At 41.3% G+C, this 8,553-nt stretch overlaps 1 protein-coding gene across 1 annotated transcript in view; it reads right to left on the bottom strand.

Annotated features, from left to right (window-relative positions):
- ATP2B1 (ATPase plasma membrane Ca2+ transporting 1) overlaps positions 1 to 8,352 on the bottom strand; it is a gene marked incomplete at its 3' end in the record, with an annotated part of 72,973 nt that extends 64,621 nt beyond the window's left edge. The window contains exon 1 of the mRNA XM_006029296.3: positions 8,081 to 8,352. The remainder of the gene's footprint in view (positions 1 to 8,080) is intronic.
- Positions 8,353 to 8,553: the final 201 nt, after the last annotated feature.

Here is an 8,553-nt window from a genome sequence, read left to right as displayed (position 1 = left end):
CCCCATTTTTAAGTGAAGGAATGCTCATACACAAGACTCTGGAGTACAGTAGTTGCCATGCTTCAGCAGACTCAATCAAGTAAATACAGCACATTGGAGCAGCCTCACTACTTGTGTATAGGTGCCCTTTGGTCCTTAATAGACTTTAGTGTCATCAGTCTAAGAATACCTGAAAATGGTGGTACAACTAAGGGAGATGTTAGTTCAGCAACTTGCTGGTCATGACATGACACCACCAGCGTCACTTTAAAAGTTGATTTGGGATGCATTACCTTGATCATTAAGTTTGCAGTTGATGATTCCCCCCCCTCAAATTCAGACTACCTTACATATCTTCCTAGGTTCCAAAAAGCTTTCATTTATCCCCAACATGGAGTTAAACACTTGCAGATTTAAGAATTTCCTATTCAATATACAAGAGTTAGAAGAAGTTGGGGGAATCCAAGTTTTAGGCAGTCAACACTCCCTCCCCACACATTTCTATACTACTAGTTAAAAGCATTTATTGGTTCACATTTGATTCAGTATGGAACTGACAGAAGTTCTGCATCCTCTCTATTCTGCCACCGCAGCAGTTTAAAAGTAAAGGTGATTAAAGCATGGATCATTGTACCAACACCACTCATTCAAGATATGTCTTGGTATACAGATAATTAAAAAAGGCTTTAATATTTATATAGTAGGCCCTAAAGCAGGGGTGGGCAAAATATGGCCCTTGGGTCAGATCAACCCATGAACTGACTGGATCCAACCTGTAGCTATCTTGTGGTACTCCGCTTGGGGCCAAGCCTGTCTCCTCCTCCTGCTGCAGCTTCTCCCCTGCCAGGAGTAGCAAAGCCAAAGTGGATTCTAACCCACCACATGAGGCCTAATGTGGCTGATAAGTGGCCCATGCACGTGCACAGCCACAGCACAGCACGCAGGTGGTAAGGAACATAGCCGGGCAGCTTGGAGAGCTGCATGCAGCTGGTGAGTCTGGTGTGGTGGAAGGGGAGGGGGAAGGCAGATCAAAGAACCCTTCCACAGTGAGGGAGGAGTGGGGCTGGGGCAAGTGCTGCCTCCCTGGGACAGGGGGGCAGGCACAGCTCCCACCACTCAAAGGAGGGCGGGCGGGGGGGGGGGGCATGCCCCAGATCTGCATGGGGTAGAGGAGAGGTGGGCTAGGGCCAAGGCTGCGCAGGGCTCTTCCTGGCCTGCCCTGCCCCGAATTGAAATCAGAAGACCCATTAAATCTCTCCGAATCAAAAACAGAGGCTTCAAAGCCAATTCAGAGAGAGATTCGACAAAACCAGCCATAGGAAACAAAGTAGAAAGCTGCGATTATGTACCTTGGCATACCTGGCGCGGCTCGTGAAAGCAGAGATGGTGGGGTGGATGGAGTGCCCCAGCATCCAGTTCTGGTCCACTTCTGGGTCCCCCACACTCCCGTGAGACACTCCATCTCAGCCTTCACGAGCCACACCTGGTACCTCGAGGTACATAAGAGAGAAAAAAAAAAAAACCCTATAAAAGCTGTGTTTAAGAATCAGCGATTCCCCTGAATCTGAAGGTTTGATTCAGATTCAAGCCAAAACAAACCAAAGGTGATCCAAATTAGTAAATCAAATCACTGTCCCCCCCCAAAAATCGGGCCAAATCCGAATCAAATACTGCCCACTTCGCACACCCCTAGTGACTGGGTTGGGCAAAATAAAGAGTTGCATTTATCTACAGCCTCCTTACCAGTGCTCAAACTCTTATGCACTGTTAAGGGTGGTACAACTGAACCTTCCAGACAAGAGATTATATGATCAATCCTCAAATTTGGGGTAATTAGAAGCAACTTTCAGATGAAGCAATCCTTTCCAGAAGATCAACAACTTTTAGCCAAGACTGGAATAGCCTTTACTTTCACCACTATTGCTTTACCATTGCCACCTATACCAGTTCCATTAATTATTTTAGGAGTTACCTCATACCAATCATCTAAAGGGGGAGAGTTATTCCAAATCTTAGAGCCAGCTTCAGATGCAATACAACAGCACCCTCAAGAACACCAATGATCTCAGCAGGCAGTTTAAATGGGTGGCTGTTAGCCCTGTTGTGCTAGTGTCAGTTCACCAAACTAGTCAGTCCACCTAACTACTGCTTATCTGCTCCTGGGTACAAGCAGCAGCCCAGCATGCTTGAAGCACACTGTTTGACACAGTACCTTACCAACACAATCTGCAAAGTGCTAGAGAAAAAACAATCTATTAATTTAGAATATCAGGAGTCTGAGTAGTATGTTTTTAAATTGACGCATGCCACAATGAAAACTCTAAATGTGTTGAAGCTTACCTGATATTCCAGTTTAGTAACTGACCATTTTTAGGAGGACTGTCCCTTTTAATTTTAATTGGCAAGGGCTGTAAAATATCTAGAATACTGTTAAAACTTGAATTGGCAGCAAGCTACATAGCAACAGTTCTGTGCCAATTGACCAAGCCACCCCAAATACATTTCTATGCATTTCTGCCCTAGAGAAAAAAAAAAAAAAAGTTACCTGTCCATTCTTAACTGTATGCAGCAATGGTCTCATGAACCACCACCAGGGGAAAAAGAAAACAAAAACAAACCACCAAACCAACCCTCCCAAAAAACACCACAAATAAGACAACTGTCCAGATACAAGATGCACCAAAACTGCAGCTGTGACTCAAGTTTTGGTTACTTTACAGTGTAAAGCAGAATTCTTTTCTTACAATGAGTTCAAGATGCTTGGAGCTTCCCTATTTGTGTTACAATAGCACTGTACTATGGTCTTGACCTAGACAGCATCACAGAACATACGTATACCTTTTTTGCTATATAAAAAAAAACCTCAAGCCAACTGCAAAAAAGTTGCAGTATTAACTGGCTAAGTTAAAAGCCTTACTGTCTAGGCAGCTGGACAAAGCTACACGAAGCAAATTTTTAGTGTATTAATGGATAGTTCTTTTGACTTTGTCTTAAAATATATGGGTTGGGGTACTCATTTAACTATGGCATTCACTTCTGAAGAGCACCTGAAGTCCAGAGGAGCCACAACAGTTATTTAAGCTAAACTAGCATAGGCCTCTTGCACCAAAGTCCTCCCAAACCTGAAAGAGGCTATAATATTTTGTTAGTTGAACTTTGTGTCAGTGGAATAAGCAACTTGAAGTCTCATGGAAGACTAAAGTAATTATGACAAAAATCCAGTCAGTTTATGGAGACAGGTTAATAAAGAGTTGTCCATGTTTTCTGTATTAAACACTGTACAGTATATGGTACTGAAAGCTACCACTTCAGAGATAAGATACTGTACACCAGGTAACCAGGACTGAATAATGTAGCATTCCCTCCAGCTACCTTATCTTTCAGTGAATAAGGGCACAAGCTATGGTAGCAGATTACAAAAGATAGATTCTACAGAAGTGTGTTTGCAGGACAGCCATGTTTCCTGCACTTGTCATTGTGACATGGGCAAACATTCCTCCTGTAGGTGACAGCATTGAAGAAGGTATAGGACTCCGATATCTGTGTGGAGGGGAAAGTTTCCAACTGTTCCAATTTTATAGGGTCAGGCTCATATATAAAAGAGTTAAATTTTGAACAGCATAGCTTAGAAGCTCTTCAAGAACTTGTTCCAAGGATCATAAATGGAGAACAACAGGAGTAAGCTTCAGTATCTAAACTCACTGGAAGCTATTTTTGCCAGTGCATTCAATATGAATGCAAGTCTGTTTAGTTGGAAGTTTGTTTAGTGTGCAAGTGTGCACTAAATAGTTCTGTAAGATATTCAACCCTTTAAAAATGTGAAATTATGTATCAAGATCTGTCCCTTAAAAAGGAGGGTTGACAAAGCAAGTCCCATGTTGATTAAACTAATTTGCAGTTTGCCAAAAAGACTGAATATTTACGCACCTTCTCTAGTATCTCTACATTACATAGTAGTTGCAAATGTCATTAAGTACTACCCTGGTCAGAATTTCAATAATATTAAAGAAATTAGCATTTCAAGTCAGCAATAAGCCAATACATCATTCTCATGTACCAAGTAGTCTTCTTTAAAGTGTCAAGCTTCTTGCCAAGGGGCAAGTTGTGTTCAATAAGGGTCACTTGGCCAGTGTATGAATTCACAAGTGCACCTCCTCCCAGGATGGAGGATGTCAGCAAGGGGACTGTGCTGTCCTAAAGATGCTCCCCACAAACTTGCCTGTTTGGACAATTTAGATGGGAGGCTGCCCTCAGGTTTTTGTCAAGACATTTAGCTCAATGAAGTGTGAAGAAAGGGTTTTCTGCACAAGTCAAATCAAAGAAGTCTCATTTGGAGAAACAGACCTTGGGTGCCATTCACGATTCCTGCACCAAAAAAAAAAAAAAAAAAAAAAAGAAACCCACCAAACCACTTGCTTCTTACCTCATGTCTTCATGTCCAGTTCTGAGGGAAGGGGGAAGGGTTTGATGTGTACACATGAATAGAGCTTGTTTTATGTATACAAGAGTCACAGGAATAGGGATGTTTTGACATTTGCACATTTATTTGTTACCTCATATCAGGAGACAGAAATCAAAATTCCTCAGTCATTCTCTGGTTTACTCTGCTCTATCTCCAGACCTCAACCCTGTGAGCTCCACACCCGTGCCATTACCTGTGATTAAGTTATTGACAGCATGTCATTTGTCATTAAGAGTTAGATTTAGAAACAATGGTAGAGTTTACATTCTGTTAGGCAACCTTAAATAATCATTTACTCAAATCGATGATGCCATTGTTCACAGGCCACAGACCCTACCCAATGTTGATGAAATCATAAGAACTAAAAAACAATTTCTACAAAGCTTTTATTCCCCTCTGACAGTGTTAGACCAACTAAAGTGAGATAGATCAGGTCCACATTTCTGATTTAAATGAAATGGTCTCAGGCAGAAAAAAAAATGCTAACTTAAAGCCCAAGATGAATTACAAACTCTACTCCAAGTCTTCCTGACTGCTACCTCCACTGCACATGTATTTCCGCCCCCACTCCACACACACACACTTTAAGCCTGAGCTTCTGTACAATACTACCATGCTCTTCTGATCAGTTGCTGGGTTTCAAAAATACTGAAACTCCTATTTCCAAGACAGTGATTCTCAACCAAGGAACTGGGATAAAAGGGGCAGGCAGTAAGGGTAAGCCCTGTAATAAAAGTAATTTTTTTAAATGGGGTGCCCCACAATTTAATGAAGTTATATAGGAGTTTCCCCAAGTCTAAAAAATGTTCCAAAAAAGGCAGTTTAAAAAAGGGATATAGGTTTAAAATTCTTATTTCACCAACTCTCCCCCCTCTCCAAGATATTCATATAGCTATTTATTCCTATTATAGCGCCCCCCACTCCCCCAGTACTCTTCCTTAGTGTTATTTACTGAAGGCACTAATAAGCAGTTAAAATAGCAATGGCTGCCTCATTCCTGGGTTATTCCAGTGACAAAGTAGCAGAAGAAAGTCCAAAAAACCCACAATTTTCAGTTGTGTTGACTATAGGAAATAGTCAACTACAGTAAGGGCAAATAGCCATATGAATGGCTTGTAAATAATGGAACAGAATGAATATTTAACTTAAACCAACTACTGTACATCTTCCAAGCCAACATCCACCTAGATATTAGTTTTCTGACTAGACAAGTGGCTTCTAGTATGCAGCAGCACTTATTTCATTGTAAAGCCAAGAGGACAAAGTATGCCCTATTAGATATCACATTTGTAGCCAATAAAGATAACCCTTTCAAGAGTTAAGTTAACTAAGATCCTAGATTAGTGCAACAAGCCTATGCTTTCTCCAATATATCCATTCCATACACAGCTCTGTACCAACTACAGCCAATTAGAGACTTTTTACTTTGTAGGTGGACAACAGTTGAGCTTTTAATCAAAAGCTCAAGGACTAGGAAAGGAAAGTTTGATTAAGAAATACCAATTCAATTGGTCTGGTAAACCCTTAATACTTAAAAGGAAATTCTGAAGATTGCTCAACATCATTTTAATTAAAGTTAAGTTTCAATAGGATGTGTTGATTACTTTTGGAGCAAAAGAAAGTTACCAAACACTTCAATTGCAGTGATCAGGAATCATACATTGTCCCTAAGTTATCATAAGAAGGTTACATTAAGTTCCCAAATAAGTCTACACCCATTAAAAAAAAGTTGCCAGCAATTTTCAGTCAGCAAAAATAAAAATTCATCTCCTTGTACATCTCATGTTGTGCCATTTCTGCAGACAGACTAGTTCACAGGCAAAAAGATAGCACCAAGGTTACATTGAGCTGTGTAAAGAATACCCAAGTACCATTTATATGTACTGTCAATAGCAACAGAAATAAGAGTTAGAAACAATTTTACATAATCTTGTCCATCCACCTATGGAAAAATGCCTACTCCATTTTGAACCAATTCTGACAGCATCCAGCAGCTCCCACAAAAAAGACAAACACACACCAAAATCTCCATTCCAAGCTTAGAATTTTTTTTTTTTTTTGAAAACAAGTTATTCATCTGTATATAATTTCCCCCATAATTTAAGAGAGTCTTAAAGAATTTTAGAAGCTTAAGACATCTTTTAGTTACACAGTAAATACAAAGACAGTGACATTAGACCAATTTGCTTTAAGAGTTAAATCATCCAAAGTTAGAAAATGTCAGCTCTAGATGCCTTACAGAAGTCCCTGCAAAACAAGACACGACCATAGCTCAGGATTCCCACCCATTAGAAGTGAGTATTCATTTTGTAATCCCAGGCATCCACAGAACAGAATGACTGATATTTCATGCTCAGTAGGATTTTAATTACTGTGAACATTGTAGTTCAGACTATCAAGGTGGCAGTACTGGTGGGGTGGGGGCAATTCCAAGTGCTTTCATTCATGCCAACAGTAGCTTGAACACAGACTACTCAAGCTAAAAGCCTCAAAGTCACCACCACAGTAGAAAGAAAGGAGCAGGAGGTGAGCAAGAACCACGCCCCCCCCCACCATGCCAATCCAGATCTGCAATTTGACATTTTAAAAAGGTTTAATTATTTTTTACTGAACTATTCAGTGACCACTTTTCCATTTGCACGCTAAACAAGTTTCCATTCATTATGCCCCAAGGATTTAAGTTCTGGTACACTGGATTCTAACAGCAAAGTCAATGCTTTAAGATACTCAAATTTACTTTAGTTAAAAGGCTGCATTTGTGGTCCCTGGAATGAGTTCCTCAAGAGCTTAAAAGCTATAATGTCAGTTCAAAATGTAATGGCCTTATTATAGCTAGTGTAAATTAAAGATGGTAGTAAGCTAAACAAACAAAAAAAAATTCAAGTCAACCTGTCAAGGTATTTTTCAAGTCAGAAGCCATTTTAAAAAGAGCCTCCTTAATCCCACTTCATACCTGTAACACTTTAAACATATACAGCAATGCCCCCTTCCTCCCCAAAGAGTTGCAATGCCATGCTCCTTCATACAACATGGTATTAATGAAAGATACTACTCTTTATACCAAGGGTATATTTTGCTTACACTTCCAAGTCTTAAGCTATGTTTTATAGCTCTAAGGGGCATCACTTCAACATCCTAACTGAATCCTGCAAATTCATTACTTTAAGCCTAATACATTTATTTCTCCCTCCCACACTGAGATTACAGGAGCTTTGGACTACAGATCATGCATTTTTATGAAAAGGAAACAATTAAGCTTTTAAAAATTTCCAGCAGCACTTAAGCAAGCTCAAAATCAAGTTGCATATTGAAGGCAGGACACAAGAGGTCAGTGCCAGGGAACTCTAGCATCACCTCAAATAATCATCCTTCGGCCCCAGAAGAGATACTTCAAAGAAGACTTATGGTACGCCTTATTCCTCTTCATAAGTTTACAAAAAATTAAACTGAAGCAATGAAACCAGGTGAAGGAGTAACTGGAACATTATCCTCAAGACTCATTCCCTGCTATGAATGTCATTTACCTCAACAGCTAGTCAGATGAATGCCATGGGAGACTAGCACCACTTAACTATAAATCTTCTAGCTTCAGAAAAATTAAAGCAGATGCTTCTTGTTAGCTCAACAGCAGCTACTTACGTTACTAGCGAATACTGCGCTAAATGAAATGCCTCCCAAGATCGTGAGCACAAGCACTGCGGACTGGATTTCTGAGGAGAAGCCTTCTTCCCAAAAAGCTAACAGAAGCTCCTCCGGTTTCTGGGCTCTGACACCGGCGGGGAAAAGAAAACTGCTCTTTGAACAGCAAAGACAGGCATCGGCAGAGGTATTCCCGCAGTCACCATCTTCTGGATGCTTCCCCCACCCTTGCAGGCGCAATCGCTCCCTAGCGCACCAGCAGCCAGCGCTCCCTCGGGCAACTGGCAGCGCTCGGAGGCCCCCCGCGCTCAGGCCTCTCCAGCAACTCACGTGGTGCAGCATCCAAAGGTTACACACCCCGTCTGACGGAGAGTGACAGTGTCAGCACGGCCAGGGCGGGAGACGCTTCCTGCTCTGCAGCGGGGCCAGCCCGCCGCCACCGGCTTTCGCGGGCTCATGCCCGCGCCCGCGGG

Source organism: Alligator sinensis, unplaced genomic scaffold (genome assembly GCF_000455745.1).
Source record: "Alligator sinensis unplaced genomic scaffold, ASM45574v1 scaffold141_2, whole genome shotgun sequence".
Lineage (NCBI taxonomy): Eukaryota > Metazoa > Chordata > Crocodylia > Alligatoridae > Alligator > Alligator sinensis.
The sequence above is the reverse complement of the archived record's forward strand: the minus strand, read 5'-3'. Positions and strand labels throughout refer to the sequence as shown.